At 45.8% G+C, this 11,341-nt stretch overlaps 1 long non-coding RNA gene across 1 annotated transcript; it reads left to right on the forward strand.

Annotated features, from left to right (window-relative positions):
• The first annotated feature begins 230 nt into the window (after window positions 1-230).
• On the forward strand, window positions 231-10,790 carry LOC141581133 (uncharacterized). The gene is made up of 3 exons (XR_012513662.1): window positions 231-1,745; window positions 8,899-9,085; window positions 9,197-10,790. It is a non-coding gene; the product is annotated as an uncharacterized LOC141581133 (long non-coding RNA).
• The last annotated feature ends 551 nt before the right edge of the window (window positions 10,791-11,341 follow it).

Here is an 11,341-nt window from a genome sequence, read left to right on the forward strand (position 1 = left end):
CATGAGCCACCGCGCCCGGCCTGTGGCAAGGTTTTTAATCAAAAATCAAACCTTGCACATCATCATAGACTTCATACTTGAGATAAACCTTACAAATGTGAAGAATGTGACAGTTTTCAGCCCCAAATCACACCTCGTTTATACCTTGCAGTACGTTGGCAAACTTATACTGGAGACAAAGTTTGCAAGTGAAATAAGGGTGGAAAGACTTTCCGTTGGACGTCATCTCTTGTAATTCAGAAGGCAGTTCATACTGGAGGGAAACCTTACAACTGTATTGAATTTGGTAAGGTTTTTAATCACCAGTCAAGACTTTCAGTTGATCATAGACTTCATACTGGAGAGAACCCTTGCAAGTGTAATGAATGTGGCAAGGTTTTTAATAAAAAATTTAGCCTTGCACATCATGATAGACTTCATACTGGAGAGAAGGATTACGAATATGAAGAATGTGATAAAGCTTTTAGTCGGAAATAACACTTTGAAAGACATAGGAAAATTTAATTTGGTAATCAAGTAGAGAATTCTATCAATGATGCTTTCTCTGTTTCATCATCCCAAAGAATTTCTTGTAGGCCCAAAACCCCTGTTTCTAATAACTATGGGAATAACTTCCTTCATTTTTCATTACTCACACAAAAAGTACAAAGGAGAGAAAAATATTTCCAATATAATGAGGGTGGCAAAGCCTTTAATTATAGCTCACTCTTAAGGGAACATCAAATAATTCATTCAGGAAAGAAACAATATAACTGTGATGTATGTGGCAAGGTCTTTAATCAGAAGTGATACCTTGCATGCCATCATAGATGTCACACTGATGAGAAACCTTACAAGTGTAATGAGTGTGGCAAGACCTTCAGTCAGATGTTACTGCTTCTATGCCATCATAGACTTCATACTGGAGACAAACCTTACTAGTGTAATCTATGTGGCAAGACCTTCAGTCAGACATCATTCCTTGTAAACCATTGTAAATCTGGAGAGAAACCTTACAAGTGTAATTTATGTGGCCCTTAATAATTAAGTTTTCTCCTACTGGAGAGAAACAAGTGTAATTTATGTGGCACTTAATAATTAAATTGTCTCATACTGGAGAGAAACCTTATAAGTGTAATTTATGTATCAAGACCTTTAGTCAGAAATCATCCCTTGCACATGATCATGGACTTAATACTGAAGAGAAACCTTATGAACGTGGTAAGGTTTTTAATCAACAAGCACACCTTGCACGTCATCATAGACTTTATACTGAAGAGAAACCTTAATGTGACAAAATTTTCAGTTGCAAATAACAACATGAAAGACACAGAATTCATCCTGGAGAGAAACTGTACAAATGTAAGGTTTGTGACAAGACTTTTGGGCGTGATTCATACTTGGGACTACATACTATGTTCACAGTGAAGAATAACCATACAAGTGTAGTGAGTGTGGCAAAGCCTTTAATAGGCAGTCAACACTTATTCACCATCAGACAATCCACGGTATAGGAAAACTTTGCTAATGTAATGATTGTCACAAAGCCTTCAGTAACTCTACAACCATTGCAAATCACTGGAGAATCCATAATGAAGAGAGATCTTACAAGTGTAACAAATGTGGCCAATTTTTCAGACATCGTTTATACCTTGCAGTTCATTGGTGAACTTGAGAGGAACCTTACAAATATGATTGTGTCAAGGTCTTCAGTCAAGCTTCATCTTATGCAAAACATAGGAGAATTCATACAGGAGAGAAACATCGTAAGTGTGATAATTATGGCAGTTTTTACTTCACATTCACACCTTATTAGACATCAGAGAATCCATACTGGACAGAACTATTACAAATTTTGTAAGTGTGGCAAGGTCTTCAGTATGAAGTCACTCCTTGCAGAACATCAGAAATTTCTTTTTTTTTTTTTTTTGAGACGGAGTTTCACTCTTGTTACCCAAGCTGGAGTGCGATGGTGCGATCTTGGCTCACCGCAACCTCCACCTCCTGGGTTCAAGCAATTCTCCTGCCTCAGCCTCCTGAGTAGCTGGGATTGCAGGCACGTGCCACCATGCCCAGCTAATTTTTTGTATTTTTAGTAGAGACGGGGTTTCACCATGTTGACCAGGATGGTCTCGATCTCCTGACCTCATGATCCACCTGCCTCGGCCTCCCAAAGTTCTGGGATTACAGGCTTGAGCCACCGCGCCCGGCCCAGAAATTTCATTTTTGAGATAATTGTTCCAAATTCAATAACTATAGCAAACCATCAAGCATAATTGACATTAGAGTCAGTGCAGCATTGACTTGATTTTGAGTTGACTTAACATTGAGTTCAAGCATTAATTGACATTAAAGTCAATATTTATATTATAAATATATAAATTTATATTTATATTAAGAGGATTGGGCTGGGCGTAGTGGCTCACATCTGTAATTTCCACACTTTAGGAGGCCAAGGCAGATAAATTACTTGAGGTCAGGGGTTTGAGACCAGCCTGGAGAAGAGATGTGAACCACTTACCCAGTCTGTTTTTTCTTTCTTTAAAAAAAAAATGATAGGGATTTTTTTTTTTTTTTTTTTTTTTGAGATGGAGTTTCGCTCTTGATGCCCAGGCTGGAGTGCAATGGCGCGATCTCGGCTCACCGCAACCTCCGCCTCCTGGGTTCAGGCAATTCTCCTGCCTCAGCCTCCTGAGTAGCTGGAATTACGGGCACGCGCCACCAGGCCCAGCTAATTTTTTGTATTTTTAGTAGAGACGGGGTTTCACCATGTTGACCAGGATGGTCTCGATCTCTTGACCTCGTGATCCACCCGCCTCGGCTTCCCAAAGTGCTGGGATTACAGGCTTGAGCCACAGCGCCCGGCATGATAGGGATTTTTATGGGTATTTTGTGAAATCTAAATCATTGGTTTTTATAATCATTTAACAATATTAATGCTTCCAATCCATTAAAATGGTTGTATCTCCACTTAGTTTTTTTTTATCAATGTTTGTAGATTTCAAGGTACAAAGTTCTCACTTCCTTAAGTTTATTCCGAAGTGTTTCGTATTTTAAGTTGTCTAGCAAATGCAAGTGTGTTCTTAATATTCTTTTAAAATTATTGTTAATATATGGGAATTCAACAAACTTTTGGTGCTAGTTTTCTATACTGCAAGTATAGTGAATTTGTTGATTAGTACCAGTAGTATAGTATTTTTGTTGATTCTTTTTGATTTTCTTTTTTTCTGTTTTCTTTTTTCTTTATTTTTTTGAGATGGAGTTTCCATCTTTTCCTGGCTGGAGTGCAATGGCACAATTGTAGCTCACCGCAATTTCCGTGTCCCGGGTTCCAGTGATTTTCCTGCTTCAGTCTCCCAAGTAGATCAGATTATAGGTGCCGCCACCATGCTCACCTACTTTTTTTGTATTTTTAGTAGAGACTGGATTTCATCATGTTGGTCAGGCTGGTCTCAAACTCCTGACTTCAGGTGATCTGCCCACCTCAGCCTCCCAAAGTGCTGGGATACATGCATGAGTCACTGCACCCATTCTGTAATTTTCTGGATAGAAGATCATGTTATCTACAAACAAATATAATTTTACTTCTTTCTTTCTGACTTAGATAAGGGTTTTGTTTTTTTCTATTCAATTTACACTGTAAGATGTATTTTCTCTGTTTCCTGAAGTAAATTTTTTTTTTTTTTTGAGACGGAGTTTCATTCTTGTTACCCAGGCTGGAGTGCGATGGCGTGATCTCGGCTCACCGCAACCTCCGCCTCCTGGCTTCAAGCAATTCTCCTGCCTCAGCCTCCCGAGTAGCTGGGATTACAGGCACGCGCCACCATGCCCAGCTAATTTTTTGTATTTTTAGCAGAGACGGGGTTTCACCATGTTGACCAGGATGGTCTCGGTCTCTCGACCTCGTGATCCACCCGCCTTGGCCTCCCAAAGTTCTGGGATTACAGGCTTGAGCCACCGAGCCGGGCAAATTTTTTTTTTTTTTTAAGATGGGAGTCTGTCACCCAGGCTGGAGTGCAGTGCAGTTTTCTCCGCTCACCGCAAACTCAGCCTCCCAGGTTCATGCGAGTTTGCAGCCTCAGTCTCTTGAGTAGCTGAGACTACAAATGTGTGCGTCTGGCTCATGCTTTTTTTTTTTTTTAATAAGACGAGGTTTCACCATGTTGGTCAGGCTGGTCTTGAATTCCCGACCTCAGGTGATCCACCCGCCTTGGCCTCCAAAGTGCTTGGATTACAGGAGTGAGCCACCACGCCCGGCCCTTTAATTATATTTTAAAAAGATTTTTTAAAAAAGGAAGGAAGCCCTGCGGGAAGGGGTGCTACTGTGCCGTCCAGGCTGGCCTGGACCCACAGGCTCAGCCATCCTCCCTCTGTTGCTTCCTGAGTAGCTGGGACCTCAGTCTCCGCCTCCGCACCCGCATCCCGGCTGTTTAAGCCTGAGCACTCCGTCCCGCCTCCCATGCGGTGGCGTTAGGGAAGTTTTTGAAGCTGAGCACAGGCTGGGCTCTCCCTCCCGAGTAAATGAATGGAGAATGGAAAGGAAGAGGATTTCTATTCTGTTCTGTGGTCGTCAGCATGAAATCCTACATCCCGCGCAGACAGAGCTTTGCATTTCACCTGGTTTGCATCCCCTTCCAGACAATTCCAGGGCTTTCGAATCATGCCTCAGCCTTCTTTGCTGGTGTCGCCTCCAAAACCCGAGAAACAGAGACACTGGGAGCGAGGCCTCTCTGCCTCTCCCGGCGTCCCGACCTCCCCCAGGTCCCGCCTACTATGCGGGGCCCTCCCAGGTCCCGCTTCTGTCCTGCGCGCCTAGATTGACCGAAACGCGCGCAAACCCGGAAGCGGACTGCGTGGGGTGAAATTCCCACCGCGGCGTGTGAGTTTCGCTCTGTCTTGTATTAAGTCTGAGCTTCTCAGGTACCCCGCGCTTCTGTACCTGAGACTTGGGGTGCCCACAGACCTGGAAACTCTCGCCTTTCTTCCTTCACCCACAGCCAATTGAGACGTCTTCCTGAGAATCCGGGGATCGTTTTCTTTTGGGTAGGAAGTCCTCCTGAGGCTGGTCCGGTTTCCGGTTTTTCTGCTGTAGGGCAATGTTTATACGTCCTATGCTGTAGTTTTCCTGCTCAAAACCTTTTTCTGACTCTTCCAACTTATTATTTATTTGTTTATTTTTTTTGAGACGGAGTTTCACTCTTGTTACCCAGGCTGGAGTGCAATGGCGTGATCTCGACTCACTGCAACCTCCGCCTCCTGGGTTCAGGCAATTCTCCTGCCTCAGCCTCCTGAGTGGCTGGGATTACAGGCACGCGCCACCATGCCCAGCTATTTTTTTTTTATTTTTAGAGACGGGGTTTCACCATGTTGACCAGGATGGTCTCGATCTCTCGACCTCGTGATCCACCCGCCTCAGCCTCCCAAAGTTCTGGGATTACAGGCTTGAGCCACCGCTCCCGGCTCTTCCCACTTTTTCAAAAGCTCTTCCCGATGCTTTAAGTCCTCATCCGAGAGGTGGATTCCCGGCCTGAGCGCCTTCCACCTCCAAGGGCGCCGGCCCTTGGAGCTCAGCGCTGCAGCCCCAGTTTCAGAGAGGCCGCGTTTTCTGCATGGTCCTGGGATCCTGAAGACCCCACCCTTGTCCTAAGGCTCCATCGCCCCCACACCTCCCTCCTCGTGTCCAGCCCTGGTGCTCCCGAGTTCTCCCCTCTCACAGTCACTGCTTCCCTTGAGCCCACGTTGGGAAGGTGCCCCGGGCCTGTCTGGTGTTCTCGCCTGCCCAGCTCCAGCTCCTGGAAAATTCGCTTCTCCAGATGCAGGCATCTTACCCCAAACTCTTCTGTAATTATGTGGGCCGAAGGGATCAGGAGACAGACAGAAACCTAAGACAGAGAAAAGAAGAATGGCAAAGACCTGTAACAGATACCAAAGTACACGATGGGTGAGGAATTTGCCAAAAGACAGCAAAAGTGAAATTATACATATATATATATATATATATATATATATATATATATATATATATATATGATCGCAGAAGAAAAGCAACTGGAGAAATATAGAGAAAAGCGTGATGTACACGATGTACAGCAAGGTAGGGATGGGGCAGCACAGAGGGAGGCTCATCGCAGTGAGGGAGACAAGGAGGGGTTTGGAGCTGGACAGACAGAGCAGAGGGTGCTGGTGGCAAGGAGAACAGAGGGAAGCACAGCACGGAGGACACCTGGGGATGTGGGGTGCCAGAGAGTGGGGACAGGAGGTATAGCAGGGAAGACAATTAAACAGGGAGAGCAGAGGAGGCGCGGAGAGCAGAGGAGGCGCAGAGATGGAAGAAGCAGCAGAAATATATTGAGATTGAGGACGACTGGGGAGAAGGAGCAACAGGAGGTTAAATAAGTTGGGAGGATGGAGCAGAAGAGGTGGAAGAGGAGGAATAGAGGGAAGAAGGGGATAAACAGGAGAGGAGAGGGGGACAAAGTGAGGAGCAGAATTCCAGGGGAAAAGAAAACAACTAGAGCTACAGAGAAAAAGGGAGAATGAGAGATACGTACTGAGAGAGACCGAGGCAAGGGGATTGCTTGAGTTCAGGAGTTTGAGACCATCCTGGGAAACAAAGTGAGACCCCATCTCCGCCCAAAAACAAAACAAAAAGAAACAACCAAAAAAAAAAAAAAAAACGGGCATGATGGTACACACCTGTAATCCCAGCTACTCTGGAGTCCGAGGCAGGAGAGTCGGTTGAGCCCAGGAGGTCCAGGCTGCAGTGAGCTGAGATCATGCCACTGCACTCCAGCCTGATCCACAGAGCAAGACCCTGTCTCAAAAGAAGAAAAAAAAAGTGGGGGCGGGCAACTTTGGGTTGAGATGAGTGGGTGAGTTCATTGCATATGATTAGTTGTTGGGGGCCAGTCCCCATGCACCGCCTGTGGGTATCTCGAGTTCAGTGTCCACAAAGGAATGAGAAAAAGACAGATTAAGAAAGTGGGGCCTGGCACGGTGGCTCAAGCCTGTAATCCCAGCACTTTGGGAGGCCGAGGCGGGTGGATCACCAGGTCAAGAGATCCAGACCGTCCTGGCCAGCATGGTGAAACCCCGTCTCTACTAAAAATACAAAAAGTTAGCTGGGCATGGTGGTGCGTGCCTGTAATCCCAGCTACTCAGGAGGCTCAGGCAGGAGAATTGCCTGAACCCAGGAGGCGGAGGTTGCGGTGAGCCGAGATCGGGCCATTGCACTCCAGCCTGGGTAACAAGACTGAAACTCCGTCTCAAAAAAAAAAAAAGAAAGAAAGTGGGACCAGGGGCCATCACTTGTACTGGAGACGGTGAAGGCCCCGAGTTATGGTTTCTACTCATTTATCTATACTGCAGGTGGCAGGGTGAACAGGTGAAGGGAGGCTGTGCATCAAATATAAAATCGATAGCAGTGGTTGTTTACGTGAGTTTCTCAAGAACTAAAAGTGAATACTTGTCAACAGACAATGCAGCAGGTGGGAGCGGGCTTAGCAAGGCGGCTTCATGTCTGGCTACATTCCAGTGCTTCAAGGGAGTGTTATGTCCTTGGCAGTGTGTTTAGAATATCAGAGCTGAGGTCACTCTGTTCCTGGGACCATGCTGGCATAGAGAGGCCTTCCTCCCCAGAGGCTTCCTCAGCCTTCCGCAGTTTATTTTTCCTGATTCCTTTTATACCTTACTTATAACCAGTTTATGTTATACATTACTTATAACCAGTTTATGTAGGCACACCGTAAACCCTTCCTCCATTGCTGCTTCCCCCAACATACCTCCCTTTCTTTTTATATAAAACTGCCCTTGCTATTATGGCTTGCTCATGGCATCAGGTTTCTCTCTAGAGTTGTCCTGAAGAATATTAGCTTCAGGTAATAGGATAAGGAGAGACTGGGATGCTTCAAAAACTTTTTTTTTTTTTTTTCAGTTTTGCTATATCTAATGTTAAATTATGTTCTTTCCCTTGTAAGTGGCATTTAACCATCTCCCAGTGGTGTTCAGTGGCATTATAAGAGCCAGGAGTAATAGAGAAATCAGAAGTAATGTCAGGCCTTCAAGAGTTGGGCCTAGCAGAGTGTTCTCTGAACTCCCCCAGTGAAAGGGAAACTCCCCTTGACCCGCTAAGTAACAGATGCCTTCCCAGGCACTGGTGCTATACCACAAGGCCCTCACTCTCGCCTCCTGATTACTTCTCACAATGTCCCTTCTGTTCCTAATTATATTTTACTGAGTTATGTCTATCCTGTAAGATTAAAATGATTCTATGCTATAATACTAAAGTGAAGATTAATAAAGGATAATGCTTTAATAGGATTGATTATATAAGTGTTTATGTGATTGTTTCTAAATATATTTGGTATCATTGCTAAAAGTAAGTAGTCAGTTACTGATTATACTGGGACAGGTCGTGCCTTCAGTCTCTTGCCTTGGCACCTGGGCAGCTTTCTTCCCACACCTCTGCTTGTGTGACTGAAGCAGGGCTTTTGCCCTTGCTGGTGGCTTGGTCTCATTGCAGGATCTGTCTGGTTAGGTGCTCTGGATTCTGCTTCCCGGTCCATGTTTCCCGGACTGCTGCTGGCTTCAACCAGCTGTGGGGGATCTATGGTCTGATGCCTGCAACCTTAACAGCATTTGAGGTGGACAACATTATTACAATATGGGGCCCGTCCCATGTTGGTCCTAATGTGGTTGGATTCCATTTCTTTTTTTGTAATTCTGCTTCTTTTTTTTTTTTTTTTTTTTTTTCTGAGACAGAGTTTCACTCCTGTTGTCCAGGCTTGAGTGCAGTGGTGCATTCTGGGCTCACCACAACCTCCGCCTCCCGGGTTGAGGCAATTCTTCTGCGTCAGCCTCCGGAGTAGCTGGGATTACAAGCCTGCACCACCATGCCCAGCTAATTTTTTGTATCTTTAGTACAGATGGGGTTTCTCCATGTTGTCAAGCTGGTCTCGAACTCCTGACTTCAGGTGATCCACGACTTCAGCCTCCCAAAATGCTGGGATCACAGGTGTGAGCCACCACACCCGGCCAGGGTTCCACTTCTTGACCCAGACTGAATCCCTGGATTTAAAGGCATACACAGGATCTCTTAGACTGACAGGTAATTATTCTTGAATTCAACCTTGTATTTCCCACATAGTTATGCCTATAGCGCTGCATTTTCTTTCTTACAGTTAATTCTCCTAGTTCTTTGATGTCCACTTTAATCTAGGTTATGATCGGGGTGGCCGGCTGAACAGGCTCTCTTAAGGTAAATATCCAGTTTGTTTGGTGGGAATACACCTGATTCAGAGGAGGACCATGAGCAAGACCTGATCCCTTTGCAGATTTTTAGTAGTAAAGATGGGAATTAAATAATAGTTAAAACAGGCCGGAAGCAGTGGCGTGTGCCTGTAGTCCCAGCTACTCGGGAGGCTGATGTGGAAGGATTGTTTGAGCCCAGGGGTTCTGGGCTGTAGTGCCCTATGCCGATTGGGTGTCCGCACTAAGTTCGGCATCAATATCGTGACCTCCCAGGAGCGGGTGACCACCAGGTTGCCTAAGGAGGGGTGACCCAGCCCAGGTCAGAAACGGAGCAGGTAAAAACCTCCGTGCTGATCAGTAGTGGGATCGCGCCTGTGAATAGCCACTGCACCACAGCCTGGGCAACATAGTGAGACCCCCGTCTCTTAAAAAAAAAAAAATAGTAAAAACAGGCCAGGCACGGTGGCTCAGGCCTATAATCTCAGCACTTTGGGAGGCTGAGGCAGGCAAATCACAAGGTTAGGAGTTTGAGATTACAGGTATGAGCCACTGTGCCCAGCCAGGTTTATTTATTAATAAAATGGTTTTTATTTCTCTATTATCCTCTTGAGATGAATTGTCGTTTCGGAAAATTTTGTTTTGTTTTGTTTTCAATAGTATTTTCTCAACATTTAAAAAGTGAAGTAAACTATTTCTGGGACCAGGCATGGTGGCAAACCTCTGTAATTCCAGCACTTTGGGAGGCCCACGTGGGTGGATCACTTGAAATCAGGAGTTCGAGTTCATCCTGGCCAACGTGGCAAAAACCTGTCTCTACCAAAAATTACAAAAAGTAGCCGGTCATGGTGGCACAAGCCTGTAATGGAAGCAACTCTGGAGGATGAGGCAGAAGAATTGCTTCAATCCAGGAGGCGGAAACTGCAGTGAGCTGAGATCTCACCACTGCACTCCAGCCTCGGCGACAGAGAAATGCTCTGTCTCAAAAAGAAGGGAAAAAAAAGTAAATAATAAAAAGAGAGTAATAGATCTCTTCCACAAATGTGCTGAGACAACTACCTGGATATCCACGTGGAAAATAATAATGTTGGATCCCTATGTTACACCATTAAACTTTTTATTTTAAATAGTTTTAAACAGATGGGCGCTGTGTCTCATGCCTGTAATCCCAGAACTTTGGGAGGCCGACGCTGGTGGATCACTTGAGGTCAGGAGTTCGAGACCAGCCTGGCCAACATGGTGAAACCTACTAAAAGTACAAAAATTAGCCGGGTGTTGTGGTGGGAGCCTGTAATCCCAGCTACTCGGAGGAGCTGACTGAGGAGAAACACTTTCTCCTGGAAGGTGGCGGTTGCAGTGATCCGAAGAGATCGGGCCACTGCACTTCAGCCTCGAAGTGAAAATTCATATTAAAAGAGAGAGAGCCGGGCGCGGTGGCTCAATCCTGTAATCCCAGCACTTTGGGAGGCCGAGGCGGGTGGATCACGAGATCAAGAGATCGAGACCATCCTGGTCAACATGGTGAAACCCCGTCTCTACTAAAAATACAAAAAATTAGCTGGGCATAGTGGCGCGTGCCTGTAATCCCAGCCACTCAGGAGGCTGAGACAGGAGAATTGCCTGAACCCAGGAGGCGGAGGTTGCGGTGAGCCGAGATCGTGCCATTGCACTCCAGCCTGGGTAACAAGAGCGAAACTCCGTCTCAAAAAAAAAAAAAAAAAAAAAAGAGAGAAAACTAGCAGGAAGGGATCCCTGCAGGAGGGGGTGTTACTTTGTCTCCCAGGCTGACCTGGACCTTCAGACTCAGCGATCCTCCAGCAGCTGCTTCCTGAGCAGCTGGGACCTCAGACCCCCACCCCTGCGCTTGCATCCGTGCTGCATTTAAGCATCAGGCGGTGACCTCACTCCTCCCTGGCCAGAGCACTCGGTCCCGCATCCCAGGCGGTGGCCCTAAGGAAGTCTCTGAATCTGAGCACAGGGTGGACTCTCCCTCCTGTGGAAATGAAGAATAGAAAAGGAAAAAATTTATATTCTGTTCTGAGTCATCAGCATGAAAACATACATTCCTCCCAGGCAGGGCTTTGCATTTCACATTCTAGTTTGCATCCCCGTTCCG

Source organism: Saimiri boliviensis, chromosome 14 (genome assembly GCF_048565385.1).
Source record: "Saimiri boliviensis isolate mSaiBol1 chromosome 14, mSaiBol1.pri, whole genome shotgun sequence".
In the NCBI taxonomy this organism is placed as follows: domain Eukaryota; kingdom Metazoa; phylum Chordata; class Mammalia; order Primates; family Cebidae; genus Saimiri; species Saimiri boliviensis.